The sequence below is a fragment of the Bos javanicus genome, chromosome 4, assembly GCF_032452875.1.
Source record: "Bos javanicus breed banteng chromosome 4, ARS-OSU_banteng_1.0, whole genome shotgun sequence".
In the NCBI taxonomy this organism is placed as follows: Eukaryota; Metazoa; Chordata; class Mammalia; order Artiodactyla; family Bovidae; genus Bos; species Bos javanicus.
In genome coordinates this window covers 80,716,628-80,732,396 of record NC_083871.1, presented here as the reverse complement: position 1 = coordinate 80,732,396, position 15,769 = coordinate 80,716,628, and the positions used below count along the sequence as shown (strand labels likewise).

General features: G+C 41.4%; 1 protein-coding gene across 2 annotated transcripts in view; it reads left to right on the top strand.

Annotated features, from left to right (window-relative positions):
• The window catches only part of SUGCT (succinyl-CoA:glutarate-CoA transferase), an 861,069-nt gene that overhangs the window by 821,891 nt on the left and 23,409 nt on the right, over positions 1-15,769 (top strand). For both annotated transcript variants that reach the window (XR_009736133.1, XR_009736132.1), the window contains exon 14: positions 10,977-11,096. The gene's annotated coding sequence lies outside the window, so the exon portion shown is untranslated. The remainder of the gene's footprint in view (positions 1-10,976; positions 11,097-15,769) is intronic.

Below are 15,769 nucleotides of genomic sequence, written 5' to 3'. Positions count from 1 at the left end.
TTGTGGGTTTGATCCCTGGTTGGGGAAATAAGAGTCCATGGCCTTGCGGCCAAAAAATAAAAAAGAGAAGCAATATTATAACAAATTCAATGAAGACTTTAAATGTGGTCTAAATTAAAATAAAAAAAAAATCTTAAGAAAGAGAGAGCAACTTTTTGATAACCATGGGTAGTTTACTTTGCAGCAAAATGAACACGGGCATGCTCAGTTTGGTCTGACTCTCTGCTACGCCATGGGCTGTAGCCCACCAGGCTCCTCTCACCATGGAATCTTCCAGGCAAGAAATACTGGAGTGGGTTGCCATTTCCTTCTCCAGGGATCTTCTCGACTTAGGGTTCAAACCCACATGTCTTGGGTCTCCTGCACTGCCAGGAAGATTCTTTACCACTTGCACTTAATCAAAAGAGGAAGAAAATATTTGTGATAATTTCTAGCTTGAGGAAGAAAGTCCAAAGGCTCCTCAGTCTGCCCTTTTCTTAGACGTGAGCACTGACCAGTCAAGATTCTTCTTTGGGACCATAAATGTCTTCTGTCAATCCACAATTTTCTCTGACCCAACATGGTTGCCTACATCCTTGACAACTTTTGCATTTTTGTTTTCATTTATCTCAGAAGTATTTTCTAATTTCCCAGGTGATGTCTTCTTTGCCCCATTGAATGTTTAAGATGCTGCTATTTTATGTCCACATATTTATATATTTTTCAAATGTATTTCTATTACTGATTTCTAATTTCATTTCATTGCATGGGATGTTATGTTTTATTTGATTTCAATCCTTTTAAATTTTCTGTGACTCCTTTTATTGCCTATCATGATCTATCCTACAGAATTTTCTATGCACTCTTGAGTATAATATGTGTTCTGCTCATGTTGAGTGACATCTAGAGTTGTCTATTAGATCTAGTCACTTTCTAGTGCTTTTGAAATCTTCTATATCCTCATTATTCTTTGCAGTTGTTTTAACCATTATTGAAAGTGTTGTATCAAAGTCTCCAACCATTATTGATGAGTGGTATGTTCTTCCCTTTCATTATGTTAGTTTTTGTTTTATGTATTCTAAGGCTCTGATTGTATGTGCACATGTGTTTATAACTGCTGTGTCTTCTTGCTTATGTAGAGCAACATGTTCTACAGCAGATTTTTGCTGGAATAAAGAACAGCAGCAGGAATGTGAACTTTTATCCTAACCAGTATACAGCAGGACAGACTCTTGTCCTTTAGCCAGTGAAGCCTCCATTGTCATTTTGAAGACCTCAAAGAAATGACTAATGTTCTGCTATTCTGTGTTTGGCAAACTGCAGACATACCCTTAGGATGGTTTGCTTCTACAAAGCAACCCCATGGATGTCTTGGAGGTCCTGTGACATTGCACAAGTCTGAATGCCAAACAGAAAATAATTTTTATAGTTTATCTCTTTGTTATAGTCATGCCATTCCTTCTACATAGGAAATTACCCATGTGGCTATATCTTTAAAAAAATTGCCACCCATGATCGCCTTCCAAAGTAGTTGCAAGATGGGTCACTAATGCAACATTTAGCAGATAACTTTCTCCCTCAGTCTATGATTCATGTCACTCACACTGGAATGTACCCCACAAACAGATTTGGTGTCAAATCTGGCAGTCACTCTGCTCCCCCAGAGACCTTTGATGCTTCATTGCCCAATCACTAGTGATGACCACTAGGTTCTAAGCTGTTAGATTCATGAGGTAGAAAAAACAACTACCCACAAAAGGGCATAGCACCTCATCTGCACTCCTTGCTTCAAAGGTTGCTTCTCATAGTGATCTTGGCCATTTCTTTGGAAGCTGAGACTTGAGGTATGTAGATTTTGTGTTCATGTCAGTCTTTTGTTCCTGTATGAATTTACTCTTGCAGCAGTCATTGTACATAATGGCATCAGTATTTGGAAGGAGGATCCCATTAGTGCCATCAAAAGGATGCTCCATTTTGCTTCCAGGTCCAGACAATGTTTGAAACCAGAGAAAGTCTTGCACAATACACAAGCATTCCAGATACTGCAAATACTTTTCAAGTGTCCATGAATCTAAGAGATGTTGGAAATTCAGAGTACTGACCTTTAATGGCACTAAAAAAATTTTTTAAGAGAAATATTGCAAATATATGGTGCATCAACTTGAAATTTGGAGTGTCTTTTCCCACTTGTTCTTCTTCTAATCTTCCTCATGGCTCTAGATATTTTCTCTTTTTTTATTTTATTTTAATTTGGTGGGGGGGGGGGTGGCAATGCTTCATGGCCTGTGGGATCTTAGTTCCAAGTCTAGGGATCAAACCTGTACCCTCTGCAGTGGAAGCATGGAGTCCTAACCACTGGACCACCAAGGAATTTCCTTATTTTTTCTTAAATGAAATTTTCAGTATTACATTTCATTCTGTATGTATATATATATTTGTCCTTCCATACTAGCACATTGTTTCTCCTCCAGAGCTTTAATGCATCAGTTCACAAACACATATATGTATTTGAGTGAGTATTCACAAGTCATATACATATCAACGGCAATATGACAAGTCATCTGAGCTGGCAGATCTAAAAAGTTACTAACCTACCCTAAGGATTTTTGAAGTTGAATGTTTATTCTTGGAAGATTGGGACATTTTCTTAAGAAGGGAAAAATACTATGTACTCAGATGGTACGAGGAAATAGCAATCTCATGGTTTACTGTAACTGAATATGAATTCTCCTCACACCCCCCATACTCAGGTCACTTTCAATTACCTAGTGAAAAAACATTTAGAAATTCTTGAAAAATCTGGAATTGCAGAAGTTCCCTGGTGGACTAGTGGTTGGGATTTCAGGATTTTACTGCTGTGGCCTGTGTTCAATCCCTGGGGTGAACTGAGATCCAACAAGCCATGTGGAATGCCCTCCCCAAACCCCACAAAAGAAAAGTTTCAAATGGCTTCAAACTAGAGTAAAGGTTACCAAGTCTGAGGTGACTTTTTTCAAAGGCTAAACTTTTTTGTCTACAAATTTCCCATGGACTCCCTCACTGAGGACTCCATTATTCCTACAGAACCTTGTCATCTGTCCCTTGCTTTTCTCCCTTGTTATGTCATCCCATTTCTTGGCCTTGTCTTCTGCTATGGTAATCTTCATTTCCTCATTTTATTGCTGAAGAGGCACTGGGGGCCTCAGAAAGCCCTGGCTCTTCTACATTTGCTTCAAATGCCATCAAACCTAAGATAGAACTGAGCTGGGGGCTTGCTGTCCCCTTTCCTCCAGTGGACAGTTGGTGTCTCCAGATCTTTCAAGTTGAATGACACCCAGTTCAATAGCTTCCTCCTCAAGAATTCCCAGCCTGTACTTTGTGGACCCCTTCAAAGACATATCACACACGTGCACACATACAGATATACACAGACACACCGCAACACAAACAAACTCAAGAAAACAGCAAGTTTTGCCTGGGTGGCAGCAACTTGCATGGCTGCTGAGGAGTTCCAAGTTGAAAAGTCCATCGTCGGTGTCATGAAAACAGAATGCTCTTCAATGGGAAATAGGTGGGTGACTTGGCCCTTCCTGGGCAGATCACACAATGGCTCCAGGTTGACTTTTGATAAGGAACATGGCAGAGTTCAGTGTGCTTGTTAGATAGAAATGCCACAGATCAGCTCCTGGAAAGTTTTCTACCCTAATCAGCCTCAGTCTGTTTATTTTCAAATCTACGTGTCGCTCTTTTAGGCAGGTTTCCAGAGGGATCATCTGGAGGTAAGTGTATTTCCAGCTTCCTCCCCTCCTAATAATGGCCAGGAAGAAACTGACCCAACCAAAGAAGTTGTACTTTAAGCCTCCATGGCACCTTTGCTGGAATTTTCCACAAGTTCCTTATTCTAAGTTATACCATTTCAAATTGTACCTAATTCTTAATTATTTGAATGATTTCCACATGTATGATCACACTCGTTTCATTTTCAAGTATTTTGGTTTGTGCACCCAGAAGTAAGAGATGTTTTTAGCAGATATACATAAATATATTGTTGGCTGCCCAAGTACAGGCTGTCACCAGGCTGCTCAGCCCACTGAGCACAAATGTGTCCTTTCACAAATCAGCTTCTGATTTATGAGACGGAGATGTTCCTCATTGATTTTTACTTTTCCAAATGCAAGTAATGCATGGTCTACTCCAATATTAGGCTCTAATTAGATAGCTTTTTGACGTCAATTTTTTTCTCCACTTTTAGGGATATGTCTCTGGAATATGTCTCCAGAAACCTGAACAGCAGGATATACTTTCATGCCTACCTGGAGCCAATTTGTGCTGGGGAAAATTGTTTGTGTTGTTCTCCTTAAGGAGGGCTGTGTTAAATTAAATGGAACACGCCTTTCCAAATGTATTTACATACAAAATTTAATAATGTTAAATGGCACTCTACAGGATAAATATGGGGAGGTATTACTTGCATATACTGATAGCTTAGTTCAGCTCCTCTGGTTCTTTGTGATCCTTGGTGTATACTGGTTCTTTTCATTCTGGTAGGATATGTGCATCCAGGTGATCTAGAAGGTGTTCCAAATCATCAGGTTAGCAGTTTAAAATAAGTGAGGTCAAACCCAACAGCATTTTATGGTGTTCAATATTTTGACCCTTTGAGGAGATGTCAAGTATAAATTTAGTTCACAGTTACATGAAACTGACGTACTCACCTAAGGGTAGCACCAGGAGAGATTTACTGGACTTGCTGAGAGCAACCTTGAAGTGATGTCTCCCAGCTCATTGAATGACAAATTGAACAAGGAGTATTAGGAATTCTGAGCAAGGTTTTCATATTCTATGTAGTATTTCTCATTGTGAAGATATGAAAAGTCTTTTTAACTTTCCTATTTGCTTCCTATCAGTGAACCATCGAGAAATTGAAAAAGATTTGACTCACTATATTTGAATGAATATGGATTATTCTTGGTTGGGAAGGTCTTTGAGGGTGAAAAGAAAGTTCCATTTAGGTCAAAAGAATAGTGTATGAAGGGAAACAGAAAGAAACTTGCTAAAATTTAAACTTAATTTTAAACATTATATTATATCCTAAAATCAGATATATAGCCAATCTTTGTAGGGACTTCTAGGTTGACTGTGCTGCCCAGTGAGAGGGCAGGCTCTGAGACACAGATTCTGGAGAGGGGTTGATAAAGTCACACTTTATCATAGGCACTAGTCTTCGTCTGCTTGGGACCCAGCCACCCCACATGACAAAGCTCACATTGTAAGATATTATCAACAGTGAGCAGCACTGGGTGAGCATGCTTTGTCCCCCAGAGATACCCCAATCTCAGTCTCTACAAACCCACAGAGATGATCCCAAATCATAGGCCCCAAGAATATACTCTTCTGTGATTGCAGAAGGTGCATACTTAATCCTTTATATACTGGAAATAACTTCCAACGAGAAGTTGTGTACATATTTACCCCTAGGGCCTAACTCCACGGGGAGTGGGAGAGTCCATGGCTGAGGAGTGGAACAGCTGCCCACCTGCAGCTTGGCTGAGGTGGTTAAATTTTTGTGGCCTAGAACAGGATTCTGCTTTCAACTACTTCATCACACTCCTGGTCCTCCACGGCCCCCACTGAAAAGGCTCCTGCAAACTACCTGTGATCTAGTCTCAGCAAGAGTGTCTAAAGGGTAAGCATTCCATTTGTGCTTCCACTAAAGTTGGGAAGACAGAAAGCTTCACACTTGAGTTTAAAAAGTGTCCTAAATTGGATTGTGTTTTAATGCTGTGCCCTTGATTTTTAAGGGGACTCTGTGTGGCATCTTTCCCTGTAGCTCCCATCACTCAGTGTTCCCCAGAAAGACCCTACCAGTGGGATTGCCTTGAGAAACTAATACAAGAAAAATACATTTGCTTCACTGTAGAACTAATACATTTTTTCTTTGTTGTTCAGCCTCTCAGTCATGTTCAACCTTTGCAACCCCATGGACTGCAGCATGCCAGGCTTCTCTGTCCTTCACCATCTTCTAGAGCTTGCTTAAACTCATGCTCATTGAGTCACTGATGCCATCCAACCATCTTGTCCTCTGTCGTCCCCTTCTCCTCCTGCCTTCAATCTTTCCCAGCATCAGGGTCTTTTCTAATGAGTCAGTTCTTTGCATCAGGTGGGCAAAGTATGGGAGTTTCAGCTTCAGCATCAGTCCTTCCAATGAATATTCAGGACTGATTTTCTTTAGGATGGACTGGTTTGATCTCCTTGCAGTCCAAGGGACTCTCAAGAGTCTTCTCCAACACCACAGTTCAAAAGCATTAAGTCTTTGGCACTCAGCCTTCTTAATGGTCCAACTCTCACATCCATGCATGACTACTGGAAAAATCATAGCTTTGACTAGACAGACCTTTGTTGGCAAAGTACTGTCTCTGCTTTTTAATAAGCTGTCTAGGTTGGTTATAGCTTTTCTTCCAAGGAGCAAGTGTCTTTTAATTTCATGGCTGCAGTCACCATCTGCAGTGATTCTGGAGCCCAAGAAAATAAAGTCTCTTACTGTTTCCTTTGTTTCCCCATATATTTACCATGAACTGATGGGACTGGATGCCATGATCTTAGCTTTCTGAATGTTGAGTTTTAAGCCAGCTTTTTCACTCTCCTCTTTAACTTTCATCATGAGGCTCTTTAGTTCCTCTTCACTTTCTGCCATAAGGGTGGTGTCATCTGCATATCTGAGGTTATTGATATTTCAACTGGCAATCTTGATCCAGCTTGTGCTTCATCCAGCCCGGCATTTCACATGATGTACTCTGCATATAAGTTAAATAAGCAGGGTGACAATATACAGCCTTAATGCACTACTTTCCCAACTTGGAACCAGTCTGTTGTTCCATGTCTGGTTCTAACTGTTGCTTCTTGACCTGCATACAGATTTTTCAGGAGGCAGGTAAGTTGGTCTGGTATTTCCATCTCTTTTAAGAATTTTCCACACTTTGTTGTGATCTACACAGTCAAAGGCTTTGGTGTAATCAGTAAAGCATAAGTTGATTATCTGCATATCTAAGGTTATTGATATTTATTCTGGCAATCTTGATTCCAGCTTGTGATTCATCCAGCCTTTCTTCTTATGGAATGATAAAGCTGTACCTCCCATTTTTGGCTTTGGCAACCTTGGGACTTAAAGCCTAATTTTTATGTGTGTAGCTGTATGAGTACATAAAGCCTGTGTATTTACATTCTTTTGTCATCTTTCCTTTTTTTCTTTCTCTTTTTCCTTCATGAATTTTAGTCCTACTGTCATCAATTACTCTGAGAAAGAGATGGAGGTACATCAAATAATGATTAAAAAGTAGAACAGTGTTCAGCAATTTTCAAAGTAAAGATTGTTTCACCTCAGCATGACTATTGGCCAATTTCTAATGACAACACTGTAAATCATATTTATTGGTTATTGAATTAATTATGAATTGAGTTGTATATGGTGTATCTTTTAAAGTATTATATATACATATATACATTAAAACACAGAAAACAAATTCAAAAATACTTTTGTGATTTGATTTGTTTCAGGAATTTGTCAATTCTTAAAGATAGATTAGACCCTTTAAAAAGAACTGATGTTGGAAAGAGATCCATGGTTTGGTGAAAGAGTTTCTGAAAGAAACAATGGAGAGAAAACATATGAAACCATTCTAGAAACTGTTTCAGTCTGTCTAGAGACGTTTAATGTAGCTGCTTATCTATAATCCAGAAAGATGAACTTGTGCATCCAGCAGATTTGGTAGTTCTTCCCTTCTGCCATCTTTTGGAAAGTTTGATGTTTACCATCCCATGATCGTGGACACGACCAAAAACTTGCTTCTCCAAGCTCAGTGTCTATAGAGCACAACTTAGGAGTTACTCAGACAATCTACATGTTGCCCAGTTGGGGTAAGAATGGACATGCCTTGGGCAATCTCTCCTGTTATTGCCAAGTCCTGTGCTCTTTTTTCCTGTAACCACTGCTTCTGTACAGGTCAGAGCACAGTCTCATTGGCAGGGAAAATGTGCTGCCAGGCCTCCCAGGGGTGGGGATGTTATCCTTGTCACAGCTGGAAAACAGCAAGTTGAGCTTGGATCACAAAGTGTTATTGTAAGCCACCAAGTTCATGTGTAAGAAATGAGAGAATTGCAGAATCTCCACTGAATGACTAAGACAAGCACAGAACCCCTGAGTGCAGAGTGCATCTCATAAGAAACTGATAACCAGATCTGCTCACACCCACGTAATTAAAATAAAATCACCTCTTCCCCACTTCCCAATCTCATATTAATACAATCCCACCCTCAATCAAAATGAAGTCAATGATATACATGTATAAATTCCGGCTTTGCAGCTTTGACTATCCTTTCCCAAATGATGAGAATTGCTTGAAATAACAGTGATTTCTCAACTAGAAATACACTAAGTAACTATAAAAAGTCACTCCCCAACTATTTCTTCCCTAATATAGAGGCTAAGACTGAAATCAAATGAAGAAAAAGAAATATGATCCTTATTTCTAATTTGTGGGGTGCAGTTTAAATAATTTCAGTAGATTTCTATATAGCCTACCCATTTTTTTTCCCTCTCTCATGACCTAATGAAATTTCCAAACACACACTATTCTGTGAACAATGGACATGATAAGGGCTGGAACAAATTCTTCTTTCTGTCCATATCTTTGAGTCTTATTTACCTATTTCTGTGCAACTAGAATGAACGAAATAGGATAAGATAGATATCTCTGACATTTATGAAATAAATCCTTCTACAACAAACCATTTATAATACTCATAGACTAGGTCACAAACTGATCCATCCTCTTTATCTGCTCATAACTTTGGATCAAACAATGAAACTGAGTTTGCCGAGTCAGTGGTGAGAAGTGCTTCAAGATCAGTCTCCTGCTGTTGCCATGGCTGGGCTCAAACCAGGATGGCAGTTAGTTACCGTCAGTTAACCATGCTACTTCCATATGTGTGATCCGGCTGGTGGTTCTGGCTCAGGGTAGCTGAGGAACTGACCCAGTGTGGAGTCAAGACTTATTAGTTTCCAACCTTGACGAGAGCACCTCAGAGGTGACGGGCAGATCCTGAGGCCAAAAGAGACATCAAGTAACAGAACAAAGTCCTCCAGGGCTTGTGAAGAAGAAAAGTAGTGCTGATCATAAGACAAAAGGCTGGGCTGGCTAAATGTAGCAAGAGGATGCATGATTCAGTGTTTGATAAATCAGGATGAAGGAATACAAAGCAAGGTGAGCAAAAGTGTTCTCAGAAGCAAAACCTCAAGTAACAAGAAGGCTGCTGCTGTTCCATCTTGGAGGGCTGTCTGCCATAGACCCGCTGCAGTACATGGGAAGATTCCCACTTTGAGAGCCGCCAATACCTGAAAAGCCTAAGGGAGTTTAAAGCCCTCTTCGTGAGCCTCTCCAGTGGCCTGCTTTTGGTCCTGTGGGTCCTGAGTGACCCCTAGAGACCCAGCCCCTTCCAGCAGCACCCCGTTATGCCTTCCTTCCTGCTCTAACCAGCTGAGAGGCCAGCTAAGGGCAATGCCAGTGTCAAGATGGCTTGTTCTGCTCCTGACTTAACAGAAAGCCCTGTAAATACCACTGGTACTAGGCTGTTGCAGAGCCTTTCTTGGCAAAAACCCTTGTGCTAGAAATGGTTCATCAAATCTTATCACAGGATCTGTCTCAATGTTTTAACATATGTATACCGATGGCTGATTCATGTCGATATTTTGCAGAAAATAACAAAATTCTATAAAGCAATTATTCTTCAATTAAAAAATTTAAAAAATACATAGCAACAAAAAGACTTAAAAAGCAGAAAACAACCTATTGGGAAACACTGTAATGCAATGCCCTGCTTCAGATAAGGGATCATCCCAAAGAAATAAATAAAAGTGCAAAGTGTTAGTCACTCAGTCATGTCCAACTCTTTGGGACTCCATAGACAGTAGCCCACCAGGCTCCTCTGTCCATAGAATTTTCCATGCAAAAATACAGGAGTAGGTTGCCATTAGAAGATTCCATTCTCCAGGGGATCTTCCCTACTTAGGAATCAAACCTGGGTCTCCTGCATTGCAGATAGATTCTTTACCACCTGAGCCACCAGGGAAACCCCTTTAGAATCCAATCCCAAGTAATAAATCTTCAGTAGAATCTAAACCTGTTGCTTAGTTTCAGGTCCACATCTTATTGGATCAGTCATTCTGTTTAAAGGTTTTTGTTTGCTTTATTTTCTGCATCTGCTTTGATTTGCCTGAGTTAACACTGATTTTTGTCTTTGATTGTTTTCATTAATAAATTACTGAAAAGGCTTAAAGCACTTTAGTATGCCCAGTTCCTAAGATAATATTATAAAGCATAGTTATGCTGTTTCAGGGTTAGTTATTCCCGATGGCTTTTGTCCCAGGGATATGGACTTAAAGGCTTTCTCTCTCCAATGGTGGCAGAGGGGTGCTGCTCTGTGTCAGACAGAAACAAGTATTTCTGGAGCATGATCCTTTGTAGGTAAGAATCAACTGATTCATTCCTTTCTGGGCAACAAAATATTGATGGCAACACACTGAGTCTGTCAGGTGGGTTCTTAATTTAGAACTTTTCAGAATTAAGATTTGATAGTGGGATCTTCCCTGGTGGCTCAGTGGTAAAGAATCCACTTGCCAATGCAGGAGACACAGGTTCAATCCCTGATCCGGGAAGATCCCCCATGCTGCTGAGCAACTAAGCCCGTGGGCCACAATGATTGAGCCTGTGTTCCAGAGCCTGGGTGTTGCAATTACTGAAGATCCTGTGCCCTAGAGCCCATGCTCTGCCACAAGAGAAGTCACCTCAGTGAGAAGGCATAACACTGCGACTAGAGAAAAGCCCACTCAGCAATGACAATCCAGCATAGCCCCAAATAACTAAATTTTTAAAAATTATTTTTAAAAAAAGATTTGATAGTATGAGTGAACTCAGGCACTGAAGTTTTAACTGTATTTTTTTTTTTTTTTCCTTTTCGTGTAGGTACTCTTTTTGTGCCCAGTGTAGACTAGATGTGGATGATACAAATATAAAATGTGGTTTCTGCCCTCAGAGAACTCACAAGCTACTAGGGGAGAAAGTCTCAGATAAAAGCACAGGATGGTAAGTATTTTGATGAATTTGCCTACGATGGCATTGGACTCTGAGGAAGCAGTTCTGACACACTTCCTGGAGAGCTGAATCTTGAAATAAGCATTTGCCTGATGGGTTTAGGGTAATGGATTCCATAAAGAAGGGCAAGGAATCAAAAGGAACAAATCAGGAGGGCTGGTTGAGGGGGACAGCATCAAAGAAGCTTGGTGACACTGCAGGAGCTGGTGGTGCTTCCTTTTGCTGGTATTTGAGAGGCTCTAAAGTATTTGCAGCAGAAGAGTGACATGTTCTGATTTGTGGGCTTTTTTTTTTTTTTTTAAGAAAAAATAATGTGGCAGCAGAGTTATATATGGGTTCAGAGATGTGGAAGGGAGACAGAGACCAGTTTAAAGATGAGTGCAATCTCCAGAAAGATGCTGGGGAGGACCAAGATCAGGCCAAAGCAGGGAGACAAGCTGGAAGGGGGGCATCCGAGAGATTTAAAAAGGATTCATGCAGACATGAGTTGGCAAGACTGAAGGCTAACTCTCAGACTTTGTGGATGAATTCTGGTACAACTCATAGTAGTGGCAGATCATCTTTTTAAATTACAGCTTTATTGAGGTATAACTGACATATAAAATTATAAGATATTTAATGTGTACGTTGTGATTTGAATCATGTATACATTGTGCAAGGGCTCCCCTCATCTAGTTAATGTACATACCCATCACTTCCTTCTTTGTGTGAGAACATGATACAGTGATATCCACCAGATATCCTCAGACCTTATTCATCTATAGCTCAAGTCTTACCAGCCTCTCTCTATTTCTTGCAAACTCCTAGCCCCTGCAACCACTTTTCTACTGTCTGTTTCTATGAGTTTGACTTTTAAAAAAACCCACATACAGGTGATATCATGCAGCATTTGCTTTTCCCTGTCTGGATTATTTCACTTAGCATAATGTGCTGAGGAATTGATGCTTTCAAATTGTGGTGCTGGAGAAGACTCTTGAGAGTCCCTAGAACTGCAAGGAGATCAAACCTGTCAATCCTAAAGGAAATCAACCCTAAATGCTCATTGGAAGGACTGATGCTGAAGCTGAAGCTCCAATACTTTGGCCACTTGATGCAAAGAGCCGACTCATTGGAAAAGAATCCAGTGCTGGGAAAGATTGAAGGCAAAAGGAGAAGGGGGCAGCAGAGGATAAGATGGTTGGATGGCATCACTGATTCAATGGATATGAATCTGAGCAAACCCTGGGAGACAGTGAAGGACAGGGGAACCTGGCGTGCTGCAGTCCATGGCGTCACAAAGAGATGGACACGACTTAGTGACTGAACAACAACAACAACAACAAATGCTCTCAAGTGCTCTTTTCACTCAAAAATATACTGTTTTATTATTTTCATGTCAATCAATATGCACCCTGAAGTCATTTAAAATGCCTGCGCCATTCTTTGGGTACATGTATACCATAATTAATCTAATCATTTTCTACTTGGAGATCATTTAGCTTCATAGCTTTTACTAAACAATGCTGTCTTAAGTGTCAGGTTTGGAACTTGATTTTACTCACTTACCAGCTCAGAAGTAAACCCGTTGCTGTGTTGTGGATGCTGGCAGAAGACACAAGACACCTGGATCAGAGACAAGGGACTTTATTACCTATATCACCAGAGACAGCAGAAGCATCAGCATGCCACTGCTTCTACTGGCCCTCTGGAATGCTAAGAAAAGAAGTAATTCCATGGACCCAGATGGATGCTGTGAATGGAGTAGGTTGGCATTGCGGCTGACGAATATCGGGCTTTGGGAATCTACTTCTGCTGTGTAAGCAGTAGGCAAGCCCTCTCTGTCCCAGGAGAAGACATTACCTCATCCTTCAAGGTCACTTGCTTTAAGCACTATTCTGAGACATGGCCTGAGTAAAGAAATAGGATGCTGCATTCTTGGCATATCCAGCAAGGTGTGTAGGAATACAAGAGAACCATGAAGGACTATCTCTGAACAATAACCATCCTTTCCTATACATTTGAAAATATCTTTAGGAGGGAATTCCCTGGAGCAAAGTGTTTTTAACTTGTTGCTTTCACTGCTGAAGGCCCTGGGCTCAATCCTTCGATGGAGAACTAAAATCCCACAAACCATATGGCCAAAAAGAAAAAAAAAATGTAAAAATATCTTTAGGATAAATGGAAAGGACTGGAGTTACCCAACCAAAGAGTTTATACTGCTGTAGACATTCTGTACCTGTTACTAGATGACTGTCTAGAAAGTTCCTCTTGTAGGTTTGCTTTCTCAGTTATGTTCTAGAAAATGACCATTGTTGTTCCTTTGCTGGCTCAGGAATGACATTTCTCATGTGAGCTTGCAGGCCCATGGTGGTGTTCTCTGCTTTTCTGGGGATATGTCTCATTTGAGCCAACAGGGTATTTTAGCGGAGCCATTTCCTGATTGGTGTCAAGCTGAAAACAGATCGCTTGCCTCAGGTTGGTGGGAACAGGAATGCTAAGATAAGCAACAGCCTGGCCTCCGCTTCCCGCTGGCCTCCCCACCCACCCTCCCAACCTACAGCAGGTCATGTCTCTTCCTTTTCTGGAGGCCCAGGTCCTTGTTTTCTCATTTGATCTCACACTACAGACAGGTGGTACTTTGTGTCTGTGCTTGTAGGTGAATTTTAATGACATTTCAAGGTATCCTGAAAAAACAAAATACTTCTTTGGATTGCTTTTGTCAAATAATAAAATTATTTGACATAAGTCTCATTGAAACCAGATGTGGAAATATGTAATTCTTACTTTTTCACTATCCTTCCCTGGGGCTCTTGGCTTATGCCAATCTGAATTTTGATGTTGAAAGCCTCAGGGCTCTCTTTTTTTTTCCAGGTGTGTTGTCTTTCATATATTGGAAAACTCTGGGAGAGGACCCTTGAGCAGTAGCTCACACTGTTAAGCGCAAGACTGAACCATCAGAGATTTAAATCAGGAGGGGAGATTGGTTCTTGGATCAAGTCCTCTCCTGGACTAGGACTTGGGCAGGCATCCTGGTAGTGGCAGGAGTCAGTGGTTTGGGGCTTGGGAAGCTCTTTTTAATTTTTTAAATAGATTTATTCATTTATTCATGGCTGTGCTGAGTCTTCATTGCCATGTGAGGGCTTTCTCAAGTTGCAGCAAGTAGGGGCTGCTTTTGGGTGAGGCGCAGAGGCTCTTACTGCAGCGGCTTCTCTTGTGGAGCACGGGTGCTAAGGCATGTGGGCCTCGGTACCTGTGGCCCATGGACTCAGTGATTGTGGGACACGGGCTTAGTTGCCCTGCAGCATGTGGGATCCTAGTTCCCAGGCCAAGGATTGAAACTGTGTCCCCTGCATTGGCAGTCCAAAACTTAGCCACTGGACCACCAGAGAAGTCCCTGAAACTCTGCTTTGATCACAGACTTTTTGGTGTATTCACTTCTTTTGGGTTTCCTCTTCTGTTAAACAATGCCCCGACGGCTCAGCAGTAAAGAATCCACCTGCAGTGCAAGAGACACGGGTTCAATGCCTAGGTCAGGAAGATCCCCTGGAGGAGGAAATGGCAAACCCCTCCAGTATTCTTGCCTGGAAAATCCCATGGACAGAGGAGTCTGGTGGGTTACATTTGATGGTGTCGCAAAGAGTAGGACACGACTGAGCACTCACACACTTCTGTTAAATGAGAATGCAAATCTCTGATGCTGACCTCAGTTAGAGAACCACCTGGAAAGCCCTGGATTTTACTTACATGTGTAAGACCCAAGTAGATCCCCAGGCATATTTTCTATCCCATGGGAGCCTCTCTCCTTTATCCACTCCCCTTACCCCAACCAGTGGCTCACCATTTTTTCCACGTGCATCCTGGTGTTGGGAGCACATCCTTTGAAATACCCATTGGCCAGATGTGGGATCTGCTTGATATGGATAAGCTGGGTGCTCTGCTGGGGGAGACCCTGAGTGGTGTGCCCTCCAGGTGGTTTAATTTTGCCGCCTACCAGGGAAGCACATCCTTTTCTACTAGGATGTTTGAAGGAAAAGTCTGTAGTACCTAAAGAGCCATGTTTGAAGAAGACTGGCCCTAATTTTCTTCTGATTTTGTGATGTCTGTAAGGAGTGTCCTGCAGGCAGGAAGATTCAGTCATTGTTATGGTCTCAATGTTCATGTTTCCCAGCCCCACAATATTCATACATGAAAGCCCCAACTCCCAGTGTGACTGGATTTGGAAACAGGGCCTGAGAAGAGGTGACAAAGGTTAAATGAGTTCAAACAGCAGGGCCCTAATCTGACAAGGTTGGCGCCTTCATCAGAAGAAGAGGATATACCAGTCTTTTCTCTCTCCGCCATGTGAGGCCACGGCAGAAAAGCATCTGTCACAAAGTTCTCAGCAGTACTCTAACCTGCCGGACCTTGATCTTGGACTTCCAGCATTCAGAACTGTGAGAAAAGACATTTCCGTTATTGAAGCCACACAGGCTGTGGAATTTTGTTATGGCAACTGAAGCAGATAGACAAAGCTGTGTAAGCACTCCAGAAGCAGCCACCATGACTGGGCAGGAGGGAATCCAGTCACTTTCCAAGACTGGCATTTCACTCTGACTGATTTAAAACCCGTCTTTTCAGATTGCTTTTTGGGAGAACACAAATGCTAGGAGAACCAAAAAAAAAAAAAAGCTGAGGATGTGGGCTTG